The 23,232-nt window shown below is 40.2% G+C and overlaps 1 protein-coding gene across 6 annotated transcripts in view; it reads left to right on the forward strand.

The window, feature by feature from the left end:
- pbx1a (pre-B-cell leukemia homeobox 1a) overlaps positions 1-23,232 on the forward strand; it is a 106,533-nt gene that overhangs the window by 44,401 nt on the left and 38,900 nt on the right. The gene's annotated exons all lie outside the window — the stretch shown is intronic.

The raw sequence follows: 23,232 nt of genomic DNA on the forward strand, positions 1-23,232 counted from the left end.
TCACCACCACTTTCTTTTTTTTATATATAATTGGACTCAGCTGTATAAATACCACGTCCTGATTTTACCTGCAACATATCATAAAACATATGTGAAAAAGCAGAGAAAACCGGCTGCTGTTGATCATTTTAGCCTTCCTCACCCTTCTCTATAGGGCTGGATTGTTGTGTGCTAAGTGAACAGTTTTTCACGCAGAGGTATTTTCTGTTTATGTTCACGACAAGGGTCAAAGCCACTGAAAGGAATGCGTAAATTATCACTAAGTTAACAGCAGATTAAAAAAGGAGAGCGGCTCATGTGATGAAAGGCTGCGAGTTGTCTCGGAGGGACGTGGCAGAGCGGCGCTTTTCAAGAGAGGAAATAAAACAAAATATCCAATATAAGCTTATCTGAGAGCACAACTTTGAGGCTGTCTGCGAGGTTATTGAGAGGGAGCCTTGTCACTTTGTCGACTGGCTTGTCGCGTCGCAGCCGTGCGAGATGGCTGAGAATAAACACAGGGGCCGAGCCGCATGGAGGCAATACTGTTTTCATTAATATAACATGAACTTCTCTGCGCTGACATTTCATCTGTATGAGTCAGGGTTTGGCACAGGTTTCTCTAAAAACAAGAGGGGAAACATGTAGACACTTGAGATTTTCATCAGATTTACAAAGAGCGCAGGCCCCTGCGGAGGAAGCTACAGTGCAGGCTAGGGGCCCTCGCTCCTAAATTGCAAGGCTCGGAAAAGTGAAAGAGTAATGCCTGGCTCTTTGTAAACTGTCTGGCGTCTCCCTGGGTTCAACCAGAGTTCGTTTCCAAAAAGAAGAACAAAGTGACTTGGACCTTTTCCTGGCTTTTCCCCCTTTGCCTCTCCCCTCTTCCCACCGTTCTTGGCAACCAAGCTTCTGACAGGAGAGAGGCTCCCCTCAGACTGCAAATTGTCCTCCCCTATGTTTAGTACCAAGTTTGGAAATGAACACGTTTCAAAAGAGCTTTTATTTTTTTTTCTCTTATTGCTTTGCTCTTTTTTTTTCTGTTTTACTCAACTAACATTCACCTAACCTAAACATCACAAATCTCTTGATGTCTTCTCCAGCTTTATGAAGAAAGTAATTTAGAATCTATGAATAACGTAAACACCCCCACTCACGCATACACACACACGTACACCCACGTACACTTCCAGAGACACCTAAAAAAAAATAAAATCCCCCTGTCTGAAATTGAAGAGCTGAGCTGCGGCTCATCTTCGCCTATAGGAGGGTTTGTGCAGACGAAACTGAAAATCCTTTCACTGCAGTGACAGAGAAAATGACTCAAACCTTCACCATGGCATTTACAGCCAAATGTGCTGAGTGCAGTGTATGCGAGTGGAGTACAGCCTGTAATTTGTCAAGACTTTTTTTATATTCTTTATAAAGAGTCAGCTTCTCCTTGCTTTTTACATTGTTGCAGTCATAGTGTCTCCGAGAAGAGATGACAAGCACGGCGGCTCCAATTCAACCTTTTACCAAAGAGCGGAAGCGTTTCTCCACATTAGCGATCATTTGCTCCATGTATGAGCCATGTGCGCCCCTTCCTCGCTCTGTGTCGGCGGTGTGAGCGTTGACAGCAGCAATATGGGTCACTGCCGCAGTGAGGTGTCCATTGGCAGGCAGCTGACAAACAAGGCGGGAGTGCATGCCAATAGTGGACAGAGGAAGCCTTAACTGATGACCCCGCGCCACCTCGCTCCCCTTTTGATTTGTGCCGGGGTCGCTGCAGTGTCACTGCGTTGGAGTATTTAGCAAGCTTAAACAAGCTCAGGTCCACATGCCTGGCTTATAGAAAACCAACAGCGAAGGTTTGTGTTACCTCACTTAGAGACAGTCTTTTGGCAGCTAAGGCTGTGTTTCACAGAAACATCTTCCTCCTGGCCTCCCGAGCCCTCCACCTTTTTCAATCTTAAACTATCGGCATTGTAAGCGAAGTTACTAAGAGCACTCGGGTTTGTTTTCCTGCGCTCTGCTTCATATCCTGTGACTAGGGCTGGAAAGCGTCTTTGTTTGCTTGGAACCATTACGGCGAGGGAAGCTGGCACGTACAGGTTGACTAAGTAAGAGAAGCCAGACACCAAGTCGGTGTTTCTGGGTGTCAGATTTCAGGCCGGCTCACTCCCCACCACCACCGTCAGTTTCTCTCTATCTGCCGGCCTGGGACTGTTTCATTTCGTCAGGCCTCTCTGTGTCAGCGGCCTCACATTACATCCATGCAGACTCGGGTCAGATGGAGAGCTCCTGCATGACTAATGTGATCAGACGGATAATGCATTACACTGCTTGAACTTATCAAAGCTAGAGACCTGCTGAATCAGTCTGTCCTGCTAACAGCAGTCCTACCGAGAGCCTGCAACGGTAATTAGGCAAAACATTTTAGATATACACAGCAATCAGAGCTCTTTAAGGCTTCTTAAAGGAATGGGAATACAAGTGAAAATATTACGCTTTTCGGCATGAAGCAGACAAGAACTGTTATTATTTAACAGTATGGTGCTGGCATAGGCTGCTTACAGGTAGGGAGGAGGAAAATGTTTTTAAAAAGTTACAGTTTCAATATAGTAAAAAGAAAAAAAAAAAATGGCCATGCTGTTCCTTTAAATGTTCAAACTAGTTCTAATGCCCCGGTGTGCAACAGACAAGATTTAAACATTTCTGATACACCTGCATGGCAAAAGATCCCATATTTTTTATTAATTTGACAGTAATATGACATAATTACATATTTAGTACTACACAAGTGGATGGAAATAACACATTTTAATCTGTAGTGTCATTAAACATTCCTGTAGGACAGACTGTGCACTCGCAAGACGCTTTCTCAAAGACAAAGTTCAAGTTCGCTTTCATGCAAGAAAAACGGCTGTGGTCGTGGAATAATTATAATTTCTAACTAGAAATATTAAACACACTACACCATGCCATCACTTCTGTCTAACACTGAGATAAGGAAACAGACAGAATATCTCAGCGGAAGGTGAAGAATACAGTTTAATTTGTAAACCCAGCATCTGTGCTTTTTCTTATGCTCGTCAATCTCGGCTAAAGATGATGCCTTTATGTTGCTGAAAAACAACAAAAAGCTTCTCTAACTTCCACTTCCAGAAAAGATCGCAAAAGTTTTAGCATATACGACTAGAAGATATTTGGAGATTTCATTTAGTAATTATTTTTATGCATTTCAACACAACAGTGCTCGTTAGCCAAATTTCAAAGAGCGTGTGTAAGTGATAGTAGAGATGCAGTTGACAAACTACGAGTAACATTTCTGTTAAGCAGCTGACTGCTGGTAAATACCATGTGATCATACATCTGTTTTTAAGGTTATCCTCAGCAGTCATGTCAAGTTTTCTGGGAACCTTTTAAAATAATTAGGCATAATCCTGAGAGTTGCTTGGAAAGTTTGGCTTAAACGGAAAAAGAAAGAACAAAAACAAGAAACCTTTGCTTAGAAATGACTGAATTTAGATTTAAACAAGCATTTACTAATTTATGACTTGTCTGACTGTTAAATAAGCAATTTATGTGGTGACTCCCTCAACAGGCTTGATGTAAACCTGCCGGTGCATCGCGATAATGTCAAATGGCTATTTCCAGCATTTCCTTTAATATCAACACTAAACGATGATGGAGGTACTCGTTGAGCTCCTGTGCAGCAGTGGATAAACTGGTCACTATGGCTCCCAGTGCTGCTGTTTTTCAGTATTTAATTGACACGGCTGTCCATGATGAGTTCAGGGGTTAGTGTTGCCTCTCTTTGTTACTCTCCTCTCATATCCAGTGACAGATGGAGGCATTAGTCTCCAATGTGGCGCTGTCCTGAAACTAATGGCTATGTCCTTGGTTTCCCCGTGCTAGCTGGGAGACGGTATATCTGTCCCTGGCTTGGAAGTGCAGAAGCAGCAGTTTATCCCCCACTACCCCCAGCCCCTTCATGTTTTAGTTTCCACGGAAATAAGACCGAGCAGGACTTCGTCTGCTCTCTCATAAATAACCTCAAAATAAATAACTTCAAAATGAGAGTGAAGTTTTTTTTTCTATCTGAGAAAAGCAGGCTTTGATTTGTGAGCTTATATGAACCTCTTACCAGAAATGTTCATCCAAGTGAGGGATAATACTGTGTGATATATTTTTATGGAGGATGTGCAGATTGTAGCTTTAAAAGTAAGCTACATGATATAAAAATAATCTGCTGTACTTTTTTTAATGTCTCACTTTATATTTGTACTTCATTACCCGTGCACTTCAGGAAAACCTGCAAGTATTTCATCCGCTCTCCTGTCCTCCAGCATAAACTCACTTGCAATTAGGACAGCTAATATATTATGCAAATGTTGACTGGCTTAATTGAGACATGTTAATCATGTTTTAAGAGGCTAATTACAGCCCTGTATATCTGAGGTGGGAGTAGTAATTAGCCATGATAACAGATCTGGCTGTAGAGTGGTCATATTCAGTGCTGCGATGTAGAACTACAGAGTACCTGTGTGCTCATTTACAAACACCTGAGCATTTCTTCTTTTTTTGGGGGATAATTTTTTATTTTGCTATGCTAGCAAATGTCTAAACAATGCCTTATTGCTGGGCTTTGTTTTATTACTGCGTATTGTGTTCACAAGAATGAGATGAGGTGAGACATTAGCAATATTTTTGAGGAAAAATAAAGTCAGGATTCTGTGACATTGCTTAGATTTTTTATCACGATATGTTGCTGTTTTAATTGCGATGGTGATAAAAGTGACAATAAAAGGTATTTAAAAAAATTAATCTGTCTGTTTGGCTGTTAAGCTGTCACTATATGCAGTCAAAGCCTCAAGCGAACAATTACTGCTATAAAAATACAATGTGCCCATTATTAAAAAGGGTGCATCACGTCAACAGTTGCATTCATTAGTGTAACTTGGGTGCAAAGCAGTCCACGTTGTTTGCATTCTGTCATCTTTTGAAACATAAACACTTTTATTGTTGATTAAATTAACAGTGGAAAAATAATCCAAACATTAAAATAACAATTCTAGCCATCGTTTTGATCATAATAATAATTTTTTATAATTATACAATTGCCTGTCTCTACTAAGAAGCAGAGGAAGGTTTTCATACACCTTTATAAAGAATCTGTTGTGTGTGTAGAACAATATTATCTTTGTAAGTTTCACTGTATATAGTTAAAGTTTGGTCAATTTAAATATTTTTAATTTTGGACTAGATGTGATGCAAAGCGCCTGAGTTTATTCAAAACAGCTGCCGTCCTAACCCTCGTTACTGACTAACAGTTAGCCAGACTGTATTCTCACAGCGCTTATATTATGTTCATTTCATCAACAGGTTAAACAAATATCTGCTTCTATTCTTCCTTCAAAATAAAGGTCTTAAATATAATGTCGATATCCTTGAAATAAATAGTTATAAAATGCATCTGTTTAAATATGTCCTGCATTTTTTAGATTTATATTTTGACTGTATTTGTCTTTCTGGTTATCTGATCCAGCAGTGTTGATTGTTCTGACCATTGGGCTCTTATCCTGCTCACGACGCTGTTCTTAGTTTTCTGGCATCTGATCATATTTGGATCCATTACACTAAGAATGCCCTCCCACTTATCGAAAATAAAATCGTTTTAGAGAGAAAATTTGCTCCATGGATGGAGTGGAGTTTCTTTCTTATCGGATGTTTATCTCTGGAGCAGCTTTTAGTGTCTACACAACAGCTCCGGTGACATTATTGCCAATTCAATTGCCTCGGTTATTGTTTTTTTTTTCGTTATTGGTGCTGTTTGGATTTGATTGGATTTTGCACAGTCTTGTGGAATTGTGCCTCAGTTTGACCAGTCAAAGCATACATTCTCATGTTGTTGGAGTTGAGACCTCTGCTGTTGGTCTGGGTCAGTGTGAGGTTGCAATTTTATAATGATCTTGACCAAATTTACAGCTTTATTTCTACTGGCCTTAAAATAATGTTGCATATATTTACACTATTACAGTTACAGTGTTATCTGTAATATTCCTTTATTGTTATTTTCTGTTATTTATTTTCACAATTTACAGCAAAGTAGATATGCAGAAATTAGAAAAGTAGATAAATTTCATCCCTTGTCTTTCTCAATATATTGTCTTAAAAATATAGAATACTTGCAATTTTTTGTAGTTTTATTTAAAAGTGCTCATTCTGCTCTTAATCAAACTACACTACAATAATTGTGATCTTAAATTAGCTAGTTAATTAGTGAAGCTATCTGCTGCTAAAGTGACAAGTTACTTGTAGCTCGCCTAAAAGTGTTTCAAAACACAGTTTCCTCATTTGGAGTTACAGGTGGCACTCCTTTGGTTTCCATGCAATAACTGCATAGTTTATAGACAAATATTTACCTGTTTTGTGAGTAAAGGATAACCATAGTAACCTAATTTCAGCCAGCTGAACAGTAGAGTGCAGCAAGAAGCAGGGGAGGGCCTCTACAGCATTACTGAATGAACTATGCAGCAGAAAAAACTCCTGTGGTTTCTCTGGCATCTTATTAAAAAGACTTTAAACTGTAGGAACTTAATCATGTATAATTATAGCAGCTTTCAAATCACAACCTTTTCATTTTTGTTATATCTGCCTCTCAAAGCATCCCGACTATAGTTTTAAAATGTATCACTTTAACATGAGTGTTCAGGGGTGGCCTGTTACTTTTCATAACATTATTGAACTTGAAATATTCCTCTGTCTCGTAAGCAAGGGGAAAATGCTGCAATCATCCAGTCCACAGCAACAGGTAGGGGAGGGGCAGTGTGGCATGGTCCATATAGCCGGAGAAAACCCTGATCACTCATGTACTATTTATGGCATTTCGCACAAAAAAATTACTTTAGGTATAGTGTGATGAATATGAAATGATAATTAAAAAAATGTCTAATATGTAGGTTATTATTTATTGAAAAATGTATAATTAAAATTGTGTGGTTACCATAATCAGACAAAAAAATAAAAAATAAATAATCGCATATGCATTCATGAATGCTTGTGTAATTTGATGGAGGTGGGCTGCCTGGCTCGTCGCCACTAAGATGTAAGTAGCACGTTGGCAGCATGCTGGGGTTGTGCAAAAGACCTCTCTCCCCCCCCCACACCCACCACCACCACTCCCCGACTTCGATGAACAGTCAAACATAAGACGGCGAGCACTCTTCCCTGGCTGACTTAGTAAAAATGACACAAATTAATACATGCTGCTTAAACAGGAGCAAGATTAATGGTTGCCTTTCGCAGCGGCTTAGATCCTCTGTCAGTCGCTGCTCGCTGCCCAGATGGAATCAACACCAATCAATGAGGCTGCCGGCTCTCACTGGATATCTGCTCACGATGTTGAGGGCTACACGGAGATGCACACATTTACATATGCTTCGAACACACAGTTACTTATGCCACACAAAATAAAAATTATAAAAAAATAAAATCCCAAACTTCCTCCTGGTATTTCTTCCTCTCTCCTCATGTTTCCACTGTATAAACCGCACTGCATATCGTGTATTACATCCCATATAGTCGGATGTTCATTCAGGTGCCACAGAGTCAGATGGGAAAGAGCAGCAAGGCTGATGGCTCAGTCGTGATTGGATGTTTCAATTACTGATAGTAATGCCATGGTGTAGTGAGTCATGCAGTGCAGATAGCACCATTTATTTTAATCAGGACAGGGGAGAGATGGGTGTGGATATGTCTCCCTCATTTCAGAGGGAGTTTCACATTTAGATGCAAGGGAGTGCATTCCCCTCTTCTCCAAACACACACTCTCTCGCTCACGCCCACACACGCACGCACACGCACACACACACGCATTTTCTTAGATGCATACACAGCCACACACATACACACACTCAGGTGGATTGAGAACGGAGGACAGGTTGCCTTGGGTAACGCGTAGCGACAAGGTACTCTCTCGGCGAGCTATTCTAATTTATGTTAATAAACCTTGCAGTTGCTGTGAGAGACAAAGGGGCCAGAGATGAGCCTCGGTAACCTCGGTACTTTCACTGGAAGGAAAAACACAGGCAAGAAAAAAAAAAAAAAAAAAAAAAAACTGCGAGGGGATAGTGAACTGTAGAGAAAGACTCTTCTCACTGAGCCACAGAACGATGATAAATTTAGCCACACAAAGAGTTATTTTGTGGCTGCGGAATCAAACAGTCTCATGCTTGCAATTTTCAAGTTTGGTGTGCGGTGTTTACTATTTCTGTGTCAGAGTCTGTGTTGGAAGGGGCAGGGATTGGCAGGCGGGTTGTCTCCTGGGATCGTTGCTGCTAATTCCGCGGGGCTCTGAAGAGACACTGGATGCTGCAGCTTTGGATCACTTCCCAGGGCAGATGCGACACCACAGGTAGCATTTAACACAGTGGGGCAAAAGCATGAATGTTAACAGAGGTCAGGGTATGGTCTGATGGCCTGCAGTGCTAAGACCCTGTTGACGAGCTAGATAAGAGCCCTGAAATTGCCTCGAAAAACAGCTTGATCATTTTTTTGGGGAAAAAAAAAGTTTAGCTTTTTCATATCATTATGTTGCTTCTTTTAGTCATTAAACTGCCATCAATCTGAAAGCTTAATGAATATAATCTTGTTTTTACATTGTTCAGCTTTTGAATCCAAAGTGGGGTTTTTTTTGTTTTTTTTCTGCAATGCAAACCATCACCCCGGTAACACCAACAAGGATTGATAACACAACAACTCCTTCCGCTTCTGTAATATATCCATATCCCCAACCCGAAGAGTGAAAGCTGTGGATTTCCTCTGTGCCTGCTGTCTGCCAGCTTGCCTTTGGCGATGTTAGTTCTGGACAGTTAACTCCCACTGAAATTATGTTAATTGCTGTCATTTTCTTTTTTCTACTTGAGCATAATCAGCAAATTATATACTTCTGTTCATTTATTACAGAGCCACTCCTAACGGGGTTTTTACCCTTCAAAGATCAAAAGTTAGGAGGGGAGGTGGTTTGCTCTTATGGTTGTGTACTCATTTGTCATATTATGTATCAGCTGGCTATTACAAAAATGTGCCATGAATAGTTTGGTGTAGTCAGATTACATAAGGCTATATCCAAAGATTTGAATTGGTTGCGCTCCTCAGAAATATTCAGTAAACATGGAAAATAAACTTCCAGATTTTAATTTATGCTGTGAGTTTTATTTGCTTGGTAAATTTATGTGGTATATCTACGTATTTTGCTTTTTAAAAGCTCATCTGATGTATTGCATGTGTGCATTGATAACACCGATGTCCTATTCTGTTGTTTCTGTCTCCGATTCAGATCAGGATAATTTAAGATTAGGTATTTGACAATCAGATGTTCAAATCCGATTTAGTTTTTTTTAATTTTGGTAGGGTCTGGGGTGTTGTACTTATTTGTTAAAACTATCACTATGTTGGCAGTGCTCCCAGTGCTAACTAGTAATAACCAATCAAAGCCAGGAGGAGAGTGTTAGCAATGTCAATCATTCTTGTGTACATGCTCCACTACAACTAGGAAGTTGTTTCTCTGCCATTAACACATTGAGCAGTGTGTACATGAGGTTGACTGACAGCACTAAGGCCCTCCTCCTAGCTCTGATTGGTTGTTTAATGAAGATGTAAAAAAATAAAAATAAAAGTTACATACTGCAGATTTAAGGTGAGGGCACAAAATGCCATAAATATATATAAAATGCCTAGAACTTCAAGATATAGTAAAATAGGACACACACATCACATTTCATCAGAAGCAAACTATTTTTTTTCAAATGGAGTCTTAGCAGGATAGCTTTAATACGCTCTGTCTACACAGGTTTAACTAGGCTAACAAAGTTGCAACAGTGGAAACTCTAAATACAAGAATTACATGTAACTTAATGAGGTCGAACAGATAGTTTTGCATCCTGACGATTTGTATGTGGAAACAACTGGCCCACCATTTCTGCCAGCACTTGGCACCCTGTACACAACTGGCTTTAAATGTGCTGACTGGTGCCGCTGTCTGCAGGGCTGTAAAAATAAATTGGTTCATACACAGTATTTCCTGCCTGTGCTTGAAATTTTTAGGAAAGTACCACAACATTGTTGTTCCTCATAGTTAAGCTAAATTTGACAACATATTTGCTTGGTGAGTGCTGCGCTTTTCACCTTTTCTCCACATTGCACACACCTTGTTGACTGTTCTAGGAGAAAGTGCTTCTCCAAAACCTTGCTTTTGCTGCAGCATGTGGTGAATAACACGCTAGACGACAAAGCACAAATATAGCAGCAACACGTGGAACCTCCTGACGGAACACAGCCATGGCTGAGAGAGGAACTCAGCACGGTGATTCGGTCGTCAGCCACAGCCGTCCTGTACGTCCACGTACAGAGGAAAACTCATTTTTAGAAAAACCTATGTAGCATTTACATCTGTATACATTTATATTTCAGTTTAATTCAAAAGTACTTTATTGATCGTAAAAGAAAATGTTTTATTCTGTTTGTCTTATGCACCGTAAAAAAAAAAAAGTCTCTTAAGTTACGTTAATATACCGGCAGCTGTGGTTGCCAGAATTTTACCGCATTTAAATGGATATATGTCCCCATATAAATTTTACTGTATTTATACAGTAACATTTTGGCAGTCATAGCTGCCGGTATTTTACTGTAAATCAGAGGCGTTTTTCTTTACGGTGTGCAGACAAAAATGACAGAAAATATTATTCTCCTGCTGCCTAAGCCTGTTTAAGCAATTCAAACGAATGTTTGACACATCAACAACTATGACTTGAAATTCTTATGACAAATAAATTTAGTAAAGTTTATTTGTCATGACAGAAAAAATATGTAGACAATCCTACTGGTAAAATAATATCACATTGATTACTAGTTATCAAGTGATTTTGATGCCATTTTTAGGCTCTGGTCAGTGGAATATTTTCTTTAATACTTTAAAACATAGAAATAGATAAATATATCTCCTTTTTCAGACAAACTCTTGAAAACATTCTGATATCTCGCCCTTCCTACGACAAAGTGGGGAGTAGAGGATGCAGAATAGGTGACATCATCCAGACTGATAAGAAACAGATTGTTTTATATTGAAAGCTGATTAAAAAACAGCTGCGATTCTTCAAATTTAACTACGTGATTCTCAACATGTAATTAGAGCCAGTGCCCAAAAAAAAAAACCTGGAATCAGGATTTGAGTTTCATAAGAGACTCTTACAGTCTTACAGAAAGAATTTGACTTGACTTCTTATTAACAAAACAGAAAAGCTCTAAAATTGTCTTATTTCTAGATTTAAGATGAGGTGAAAATCCTCCCACTGTTTAAATTTAACTGCTGACATTTCTACCTCTGATATTATGCTTTTTTGTGAAGTACTTATGTGATTCCCCTTGGAACCACTTTGTGTGTGCATCTCTGCACACACAAATACAAACATGCACCATGTGGTTGTCTGCTGAACACAAATAGACTGCCTAGAAAACCGCTACATACTATCACTCCCGAAATAGGAAGGCATGTGTGATAGTTTAAACTGATAGGACAGGATCTGTCATTTTGCATTATGCTTGATCCAGATGGCACAAACACAAGTATTTTAAGACATCTTGGTCACTTTTAAAAATATCGACGGTTTCTGTTAAGACTTTTGTTAAGAATTCAGAATGTTACATGTAACATATGCTGATTTCTTCCCAAGATTTGAACCAGCAGCCTCTCTGCTACACGCATGTTTTTCACCCCTAAAGGCAAACTCGTCCTCCTCTTCCATTATGTTTTTTATTTGGCTCGCCAGCATCACCGTGCAGCCTGTTTTATTGCACATGTCCTTCAGCGCCGTGTTTAGCAGTCTTCTGCCCCTAAAGACATAAAACTCCTTTATGTTCCTATTACTTGAGTTTACGGAGAGCATCTTCAGCCGCCCCGCCTTCCGATAAGATCATATTGATAGATTGATATTGGGAGAACCGTAGTGCGATAAAGGCGCGAGGGTTAAGAGCTTCTTGGATAGTTTAACCTTGATAAAACAGTTGTTTCAGTGAGGCTGATTTCGCCCCATCCGTCTTCATCCGTCAGGGCCCCGCTGAAGTATGCAAATGAAGGCAATAGAGGGAAGCGCCGTGTGCGGTTAAATGGGGCGTTGCGAATGTGCGGTGTACCGCGCCGACGGGGTGATACTACTTACTGTCCAAATTTAGTGTGTCTTTTCTGAACCCTGCTTCCTCCCCCCTCCCCTGTCTGTTTTGTCTACATTTCAAGGAAAAAAAAAAAAATACATATATTTATACTTGGACTGTGCCCTCTCGTAAAAAGATTACAGCTGTAACAGAAGCAAAGCAGTTTATGTGCTTATGTTATTATTTTTAATGTGTTTTAGCTGGAGTTTAGAGGCTGCAGACTCTTATTTGTGTCTCTCCGTGTGCAGCACAGGCATCTACATGTTGCAGCTGGTTTTATTGCATGCTCTCCCCATACATTTTAGAGCATGGCTGTTTATTGTGCTAATTAGCAAGTCTGGAGGTGTAAGGGTAATAATCTTTGTGATAATAACTGTTTATGCCTTAACACAGCTCTCCGTTCAGAGTTTATGTTGCTCGGGCAGCTTCATTTGCCTGATTAGTTTTGTACCTACTCAGCAGCATTAAGGAAGCTTTTTTTTGTGTGTGTGTGTGTCTGTTTGAGTCTCTCATTTATCTCACGTGTCTGTATATTGATTGATTCCCCTGCTCGCTCGTTATTTTTGCTCTGTTCTTCACAACTCATTTTACAGAGAGACGAGGCCAGGAAAGGGTTACCACATCCCCTGTCTGCTGTCTGATCAGCCGCCACACATAGAGCTGTCAGTCAGGAGCTTTCCTGCCTGCCCTTTTGTTATGGAACGCCAGCTCTGTGGGTGGGTCCTCTGGGTGATAGATGGCTCGGAGAGCCTATCGGACTGCGAGGAGCATCCATCTCTGTCTGGTGCCTGTTAAACAAGCTTGGGAAAGCAGCCATGTAGCCCTAACTACCACTGGCCTCCACTAAAAAACCCCATTAACATTAATGAAGGATAGCTTTAAAAGTTCTTCAGTAATAGGCTTGAATTGGATTTATGAGTCAGATGGTTTGCCAGAGAGTTGCTCTTAAAAAAGGTCTCCGTTTGATAAATGGAAACGAGCATTTGAAGGGTTTCTTTTCGGAATTCAGCTTGATTTTTTCTTTCTTTCAAAAATTTTATTTTGAAGCAGCACAATATATAAAATTGCTTTATCAATGTGTAATATGTAATATCAGCTATCAGACTTGCTTGAATCCTATTTTATGTGTTTAGTATTCAGTATCACACATGCAAATTCTGCCTAGCAATAATTTTTTCTGGCTGATTGGATAGACTTTCACTGCCCTCACTACCAAAACTTGATGTATGTTCTGCTGCTTGTCGCCGTTCCTGACACTTTCAAAGTCTTGCTCTTGTTCTGGTTTCAACTGGATTTTTTTTTACTGGACTTTAGCATGAAACGACTAGCTACATTCAAAGGTTTTCAACTTTGACAACTTTAAAAATGTATAATGTTTCTAAACTTTTATGGTAGAAAAAACATTATTATGATTACAGCAATTGTCTAAATAATCTTCTTGCATTTGTTTAGTTTTCATCTTGGACTTCCTGGAAAGCCTTTGTCTTCCCTCAGTCTTGGTTGAGGAATTCTTGACTACAATAGAAACCACAAAGTGTGGTGGAGACGTTGTGATGATGGAAAAGAAAGCAAGAAGTCAGGAAAAATTAGGTTAATCTTAATCAATGTCGTCATAGGAATATGCAACGATTCTATGATACTCTGCAGCTCTGCTTCATTCAGATTTAAAATCAAGATGCAGCTTTGGTGGCTGCGAGGGAAAGCGAGGCGTTTGATGTTTTAAGCCACTGAAAAGATAAAGCTGCCTCATCTTTAAGCACTCTGCTGCCTCCCTTTTGAGAAAAAATAAGTTCCTAATACTTTTTTTTTTAAAAGGCATTTCATCCCAGCTGGCGCTGACCATTTCAATATCCTGCAACTACCACTTTACCTGTCTGCAAGGTCCCTATAGATGGTTGATGCGAAACTGCCATTAGCCGGCCAATTCCTCAGCCACAGATTACCGCGCCGGTACGTGGTAATCACAATGTTGAAAAGGTCTGATTGCATTCCACCCAACCTACAAAGTGTGGCATAAATGGGTCTGAAGGTCTGAAGTCGGTTGTTGGTGTGCCATCATAGTGCATTAGGACTGTCAGGAGCAAAACAGCAATTTTTGAAACCTCTCTGTGAATCTTAAAAGGATGCAGAAATACACTGGGAGGCAAACAAGGCCTTCCTGAGATTGTTGAGTCAAAGCGTTTTCTGTGCGAGCTGAGCTATAAACTCACCTGCACTGAAAATACATTTATTGTGAACATTGCTAATCCCCTCCACCCCTTCACTGCCCCTCTTCCCCCCAGTCTTTCTCTCCTTCCTGGCTTTTCTGCTCACCTCTGATGTCATTAGCAAGAGGGAGGTTGAGGCAAGAGAGGAGTTGCTCTTCTTAATGAATTCTGCTTTGTCTTTGGACTCCCCTACCTAGTTAACCCCCCTTGTGCTCAAGGTGTCAAATTAGAGCAGCTGGGAAAAAAAGAGGGGAGAACAAGGGGGGATGAGCAAAGAACATCGCATCCACAGCTCATTTCCTGACTCTCCTTCAAACCACCCTAATACAACATAATATTCATGAATATTATCCGTGTAACAACTGTGGGAAAAAAATGGTTGGATCTGCTTCACATATTCCACTTTCATGATTAAGAAGCTGGTAGGGCAGTTAATAACACGTTACTCTTGCACTGCTGTGCACCAATAAGGAAAACGTAACCTAGCACATCCGCAAGTTTTTGTGGTTATTTCCTTTTTTACAATTATGAGAAAGATTTTTACATTTTAGCGCTGGCAGAAAAAAAACTACTTGCTGGATTAGTTTTTTCTTGAGTCACAACCTCTTATCTTCTGCTCCCTAATATTTTTGATTTCTTTGCATGTGCAAATATGTGTGTGAACATCATTTGTGCAGTTTGCAAATGTCCTGCCCTTTTCAAATAATTCACACAAAAAGAAGAATGCCCAGTTTTGTGACAACTACACAAAGAAAAGCATAACTACAACGAAGGAATAACACAGCAAAATAAGATTTTTTTTAGATTTGCCCTGGATTTAGTTTCATCATTTATAAATCATCCTGACCAGTTTCTTTGTCACTGCAGGATAAAAACAAAGAAACAAACAAACAAACAAAAATCCCACTGCATGATGTGGCACTGCCAAGTGCTTTTTGGGTAGCAACTTTTTCTCTGTATCTCTTACATAGCATTTGGAAAACTGCATTGGTACTTTTATCTTTCTGTAAATACCCGATTAACATTTGCCCTGTTTTTCCCTCCTGAGCTTTGGCTCTCTGCAGCTCATCCAAAGTTACCATGGGCCTATTGACTGCTTCTTTGAATAATACTCATTGTACCTGGCCTGTCAGTTTAAGTGTTTGGTCATGTTTTAGGATGGTTGCCACACATTTATCTTCATTAAAATGTGCACAATATCAATATTGCAAAGAACTGTGAGATCAAGCAGCAGATATTAGATAAATATATAAATATGATGTTCATACTCTGCATACCAGTGATCAGTGACACCACCAGAAAATGTGTTAAGAGAGCGTTGAAGTGCTTTTGTAAAGTTGGTAACAGCACTGCTTTGTAAGTACTTAATTTATCAGAAGCAAGTTTTTTCCTCCAATAAATCTCTGTTGGTGGACAGGAAAGGGTGTGCAGGTATTAAAAATTATTTTTCCACTTCCTGTACATCTTGGACTTGTGTTTACAATAAACCAAAAGCAGAAATGCCTGACTGCTGAGGACTTTGGTGTTTTTTCATTTATCGTAAATCAACTTGCCATTGCCCCGGTTTTCAAATCTCAGAATATTGTTTTACATCAAAACTCCACTTTAAACCTCTTCACAGTTTTATTTTTGACCTGTCTGTTGTTTGTTCAGTATTGTGCCCTAAAAAAAGCTGTGGGACCTTCAAAGAACAGCTGCATTTATACTTAGATTAAGTTACACACAAGCAGACTCTATTGACTTAATGTGTGACTTCTGAAGGAAGTTGATTGCACTGGGTTTTACTTAAGGGTAGCAAAACAAATGGGGATAAATGCAAATGCAGACCTATTTTTCAGATTTTTATTAGCAAAAAATTGCTAAGACCCTGTGTTGTTTTCTTTCAACACATCCTTCAGTTATTAAGCATTGCTTTGCGTTGATCTATCTTCTGAAATCAAAAGCAAAGTTAAAGTGTGTACATTTGCAAAGCATTGTATTTAAGAGACAAAGATCTAGGAGCCGTTTGAATGTTTTACCCTCTGGTTTGCTCAGCCGTGACCAAAAGTACATTAACATGCTCAGACATTTCTTCTTTGAAGAAGTTTTATTGCTGTTTTTTCTATACTTCTTCAGGAGCATACAATGTTGTTAATTTGGATGTAGTAGTGTAGAGCTCTGTGTAAACCTCAAAGGAATGTAAAACAATCAAACACATTTGACTTCGGCAGATATTTTAATAAAACAAAATAAAAAACTGGTATGTTCTTTAATCTGATGCCTGAGTGGAGTCTCAGTTTAGCATTTCAATCACATTCTTTCCTTTCATCTCGCAACACCTGCAGGTTCATTAGCAGCCAAAACTATCCAACCAATCATTGTTCAAACAGTTATTTTAAATTCTTACTTCAGATCCCGGAGTCAGATGTGAAATATGCCGTGCTGATAAAATCGCATGTTTCCATTTGATTAAATGCAGGAGCCGTTAAAATGGCATGTTTTAATAGGTCACGTCAGGTGGCTTCCATTAAGACTGGGAATAAACTGATGTGATTTGTGACCCAGCCACATTTGGAGTAACAGAGAGGCTTAACCCGAGCTCGCCGCCTCTATATTTGTTTTAGCTGTCCATGCAGCAGACTCTCCAGATGAGGTCGTGAACTTGCTGCACCGACTGTGTGTGAGTGTGGGTGGACAAAGTAATAGTGCTAATGATGGTGATTGCAAGTCTGGATGGCTCACTTACACATTGCTCCAGTATCTGCTACAAAAAAAGAAGAAAGAGAGAGAGAAAAAAAAAGATTCGACCTGCATCCTTTTTCTTTGTATCTTTGGGGTCAGGTTTTCCTGTGAGCCTTGTGGAGATGTTGTTGTTGTCTGCTTTCGCCCGGGCATCAGTGGTTGATAGTCCTGAGTCAACAGAGAGGCTCCCTCGTGGCTCTGCTTACTCACTCCTGAGCCCGGCGTTTAGTTTTCCTTGGCAGACCCGGGCCACAGCTCATTAGACTAAGAGAATGCGCTTGCCTTAATTAATGATATGTAAATATCCTTGAATTGGCCACATTTACATATTAAGAGAGATTTGTGGAATCTATGGAGTAATATATTTTAATTAGGGATTAATTAAAAATAATGGGAATTTCATTTCGCCTGGCAGGTTGCGTTTGGTGCGCCGGGGCTCAATCTTTGAACGCTGAGGCAGACACAAGCATGTGAAGGAAGCTCAGTTCTTTCACCCACCGCTCTCTGCGCTGCATACAAACATGTGCCCTCACACACACACACACACACTGGCATCACATTTCTTGAGATGCCAGACTCTTCCCAGGGGGTCTCCACAAAGCGCTGCAGCTTTGAAAAGCCGGCGAGGAGGAAGCTTGAACACCCACAATATGTTTTTTTGGGGATGGTCCCAGTTTGGCTCAGTTTCGTCTCCTCTCATTTTTTTTTTTCCTTTTCTCTGTGTAGTTTGGGAATGGCTCTCAGACACGGAACACTAGTTATGCTGGCAATTATGTTAATGGAATGCCATTAGGCCATGATTGTATATGAGTGAACGGGGAGCGAGAGCAAGTTTTCGTGGCCCAAGTCAACGTATGCTTTGATCCACTTCTGAGAGGCTCTTCATGTCCTAACAGATTCTCTAATTTCCCAGGCAGCGTTCTGAGATACAGCAAACAGACAGGATTTCTACACAGTCTGGAAAAAAACTGTGAACAGAACTTTTTCTTCCCAAGGTCTGAATAAGTATGGAAAAAGATTGGGATTTCCAGGATTTACTCCCAATCCCACTGGCTAAATGTTGCTTTCTCCTTTTCTTCCCTCTCTGTAAGGTCATTTATTTGTCCAAACTTCCTTCCTTTCATTCCTCCTTGTATCCTTCTTTACATCAGACCTTATGTCCTTCTTTCTGTCCCTTTCTCTTTCTTTTTTCATACCTGTTTATTATTCCCTGTTTCACTCTTGTCTTTCCACTCATCTTTCCTTTTTTTCCTTTCATTCATTTTTCCTTTTGTACTTCCTTGTTTCCTTCGTTGTGTGCTTGCGTTCCTTCTTTCCTTACTTATTTTTAGTATCAGATTTTACGTCTTTCCTAGTGTTTTTCCTTTGCACTGTCTCTCCTTTTGTCATTCATCCTTCCCTGTGATAATCCGTCTCTCATCGTCTCTTACCATTCCCTACTTCTCTCAGTTTCTTATTTGTTTCAGGTTCCAGATTTAAAGCCTCAAACATAACATATGTAACCATAAGTTCATACAAGAGAATGTATTTTAAAATCTTGGAGCAGGACCTGTTTAGTTTTGCAGGAGAAATGTGCATTAACACCGTTCAGTCTGACCAATATGTCAAGGGTTGCTTTATTTCAGGCTATTTGCGCTGGCTAATGATGTACTCAGTGCGTTGTTTTTCCTCTGACAGCCGGGAAAATAAATCTGAATAGAAACAAAGAAACCATCTGTCATCGGCACCACTAATGGCAGTGATAGCACGACCGCTATCACCTCATCTCCTAGGTGGAAATCATCCCCATTACCAAGCATCAGGGCTGCTTCCTGCTTCCTGATGCTCCTCACAGCAGGAGCATCTGCATCACACGGACATACATGCCATCTCAGTCCACCTGCAAAGAGGGAGTTTTGATGTATTTGGTGACGGCCATTTTTTTGTTTGTTTTGGATTGTATTTAGTTTTTTTGGTCATTTTCGGCACATTTACAAGCAAACGCCTGTTTTTCTTCCAGTTCTGCTCAAAGTGGAGAGAGCTTCTTTGGCATTTCTGATGTGTCGTCAGCGCGCTGATGTTATTGATCCAGGACCTTCCGAATTCATTAGGAGATCCAGCCCCAGTCGTGCTGCATCTTTATTTATGTTGCTGCGCCCTCCCTGGCCTGCCTCTCTCTCTCTCTCTCTCTCTCTGTTTCTCTCTCTCTGCCTCCCTTCCTCTTTCATCCTCCATGCATTATTCTTTTATTATTCTTTTACAGCTGCCTTATCGCCTGCATTTTGGTGAGGATAAGACCTGTCAGCTTTGGGTCTAGTCGGGGGTGATGATGGGAGACTTCAAGGGGAGGAGGAGGCAGGAGGATGCCTGCTGTCCCCCTCTTTTTCATCATATGAAACGATCCCCCCTCCAGCCCCCTTCCTCCTCTCCACCTTGCTTCTTTCTTGCACTCTCGCCTTCACTGTCTCCCTTCGTAATGAGAATCTTTCTCTAATTGAGGGAGCTGCAGCGAGCTGGCCGAGGGCGGCGGGGTTAGATTGTGATACTGGCTACGTGACCGTTATGCTGATAGAGGCGGCAGATCAATAATTTAGGCCCTGACCTTAATGGTGGTGTTAAAACGCTTATTCTCCCGGAGTCTGGAGGCCTTAAAGGTGCAGAGGTGGATAAAGGCGCTGGATATGCAGGTGGGGGACGAGGGGTGGAGGGGGTAGGAGATGGTGGGCGAAGAAGATAAGAGTGAGAGGTGAAGAAAGACGAGAGAGGGAGTGGGTATTTGCAGCCAGCCTCTCAGACTAGTGAAAAGGAGGGGATCATGTGTGATGTTTTTCCTGCCTCTACATTCACACTCTCACATTGTCACCAGCATTCATCCTCTTAGTATCCATATGAGAGCCGTAAGCTTTTCTTTCTTTTCTTTTCTTTTTTTTTGATATTATTTCTTCTTTGCATGCTTTTTGATATCTGCTTGTAATCCGTTCTCATAACAAAAAAAACCCCAAAATAAAAATATATAAATAAATAAAAATCCTCCAGCCAATTCTCACCGACAGAGAGAATGCATCAGCAGACTCCAGAAGTGAACAAAGACTGCAGTAACGAGTGGGTTTAATCTGGTTCTGGGCTTGTCTTGTGCCTCCTAGCTTTAGGCTATGCTCAATGAGGATTCGGACAGCCATCGATTTGATTCCGAGGGACATTAACGTCACAGCCACATGCATCTCCCCTCCTCTCTCTCTCTCTGAAACTCTCATTCCCTGCTGGCAGGATGCGACCATCCCAGCTTCTCCACCCCCCTCCTTGCTCCTCCTCACCCACCCAGCCACCCTTAGGGGATGATATATTAGATATAACCAATTCAATTTTATGCAGCCAGGACAGACGCCCTGGGGACATAAACACACACATTTTTAATACACTCCTCACCAGGAAGCCCGATGCGCCAGAGCCTGCGGCTGCCCTGGGTCTCTTCTCACACTCAATTATTAATGTAACGGCCGCAGTGGCTTAATTAAATAATAAAGAAGAGCTCACTGCGAAGGAATGGTACAAGGACAAGTCAGGGAAGGGGTGACTTCTCTAAATGTGTGGTCTTGACATGTATAAGACAGAAACATTTGGTAGCAGAAGTGTCTCATTATCGCCAAATACGGCAGGAGGAATAAGTATAGAACAATGTTTTTCTTGGCAAAATAGATTTCTTATGGGGCTATTGACATGACGTTTACACCATATTTGGGTAATAAGCCAAATAGTTCAAAAATAAAAGCAAATCAAAACAAACGTATAAATGATAAATGATTATGCATAATAAAGTGGAAGGAAACATAAAGTAAGTAACACTCAAAGGCCAGAAAAGCCAACAAAATAGCTTGAACTTATTAGTATTTAGCAAGTAGTTATCTGCCCTATCAACACAAATTATTATAAATCTGCTTTAATCATAATTGATGGCCTAAATACTGTTTTCTCATTTGCAAAGTATCACACAGGAAGCATTTCATAATGGATAGAATAAAAAAGCTCCTTGAGGACTTCACCTTATTACTGCAAAATATGATGATGCTCATTGCTAAATAAATATTTCTAAACTGACGGTTCCTGTGAGCAATTTGAGAAAAGGAAAGGAAAACCCTTTCATCATGAATCAGCTGCAGCCATGTGACCTTTTTGAGATTTCTCCCAGATGAGTCGAAAGAAGAAGAAGAAGAGTTTTCCCTTCTATTCCTACCGCTCACAAATTGCTCTACGTTGATCTGGGTTTTGCCTGAACAGTTTTTTCCAACAGAACATTATGGAACTTACTCAACTGCAAAGACTTATTTGCACACGTCATAAGACTCCAAAAAAAATAAACAAAAAAAAAAAAAAAAAACCACATAGCAGTTTCCAACAGGTCATCTAGACGAGCCATAAAATACTGAGATGACACTGTACATCTCAACAGTAAATTTTACAAGTAGTAGGGTTACATTTCATATAACCCAATGACAAATAATTGGAGAAATGTACAAAGACAAACTCCATCAGCATCAGAAATGTTGAAGACTTTAAGACCACTGTGCGGATGAATGGATGGAAGTGTTGCATGGCCATTGTGTCTCCATATAGTATATATATATTGCAGCGTGTTCAGTTGGTGTTCCTTACACTATTAAATTTTATGAAGCACAACTAAACTTTTTTGTAGATATATTTTATTAGATTTTTTTTTGTGTGTGGATTACTTGTTGGTTCGGTAACACAACACTCAATCAAAAAAATGGGGGCTTCTTCAGAATAAATCATTTGAAAGAGAGGTGTAGGCTTTTGGCTCAAGACTCGATCTGCTCATAAATCAGCCGTCTAGAGAGTCGGGTCAAACAGGGTTTGTGATTCTTCAACTGCGTAAAAAGACTGATTTCCTCACATTATGGATTCCTGCCACCTCCAGGGCAAGCTGAAGGAAGTACTCTGTCTCCGACGTGATGAAATGTGGCGTTATCTTTTACTTTGTTTCATTAGATTCACTGGAGATTACACACCAACCTGAAAGACTGGATTTTCCAGCTCTCTAAGACGAGACATCCTCTGGCCTCGGGGCAAAAAATATATATTTCCCCGTTCCCAGCTCTCATCCCCGCCCCCGTTTCTCTGGGTTCATGTCAGTTTTAACTTGTAATTAATTATTCAAATTCTTTTTGAAATGCAGGCCTACATTTTGAGTGGCTTGTTCAAAGGCAAAAGCATTTTTTTCCCCTTTCTTTCTTTTTTCCCCACTAATGGCAAGTAAGCTCTGCCATTAGATTGAAAAATAGGCCCATTGTGTGTGTTGACTTGGTGGCTTACTGCGATGAAGGATTGCGACAAACTGGAGTGTTTAAATTGGCGAATTGAAATTAATGCCCCCTCAAAGCAGGGCTTGCTGACGATACATTAAAGCTAATACTCCAGCGAGGTTGAGCAAATGTTTGTTTATATACACGAAAAACACTCAGAGAGAATGAAATGATTGGATTTTGCCCAAGTAAACACTTACATTAAAGAGGAAAGGAGCAAATTGTAATTCAGTGAGGTGTGGGTGCTTCTTTTAAGTAGACTAATCCTTCCAGGCGTGCGTCATTTATGCTTTTCCTTTTTTAAATCTTCACTATTTTTCCCTTTTTTTTTTCTTTTTTTTTAAACCACATTCTCATAACATATCCCACAACTTTCGCCTGCTGAGACACTGAGACGCTTTCAAAGGTCACGCCTCAACTCTGTCTTGTCACATCTCTTATTCAGGCGGGTTTTTATTTATTCATGCCACTTTTTGATTTTAATAATTTAATGCCGTGAAATGTTTCTTTCATAAAGCAATAAAGTGCTCCAAAAGGAGCGTTGACTTTTTCCAAAAATATGGCCATATGTTTTTTTTTAGTTGTTTTTTTTTTTTAATGCATGTAAAGCTGTTGCTGTCAGTGGCTGCTGTAATGCGTATCGATTGAAATTACTCCTCGCCGCAGCCAGACGGCCCCTCAGATGCCGAGTGAAGAGTGTATAAGAGGCTCCTTTTTTTGTACTTTTCCTCCTCCTTTAGAATTTACTGCCACTGGCTGAGAGTGGTATTTATTTTCCTCACACTCGGCTCCGCTATCCTGGAACTGGCAGAGCGATTTTGTAGAATAGAAACATTATA

This window comes from Gambusia affinis, linkage group LG12 (genome assembly GCF_019740435.1).
Source record: "Gambusia affinis linkage group LG12, SWU_Gaff_1.0, whole genome shotgun sequence".
Classification (NCBI taxonomy): Eukaryota; Metazoa; Chordata; class Actinopteri; order Cyprinodontiformes; family Poeciliidae; genus Gambusia; species Gambusia affinis.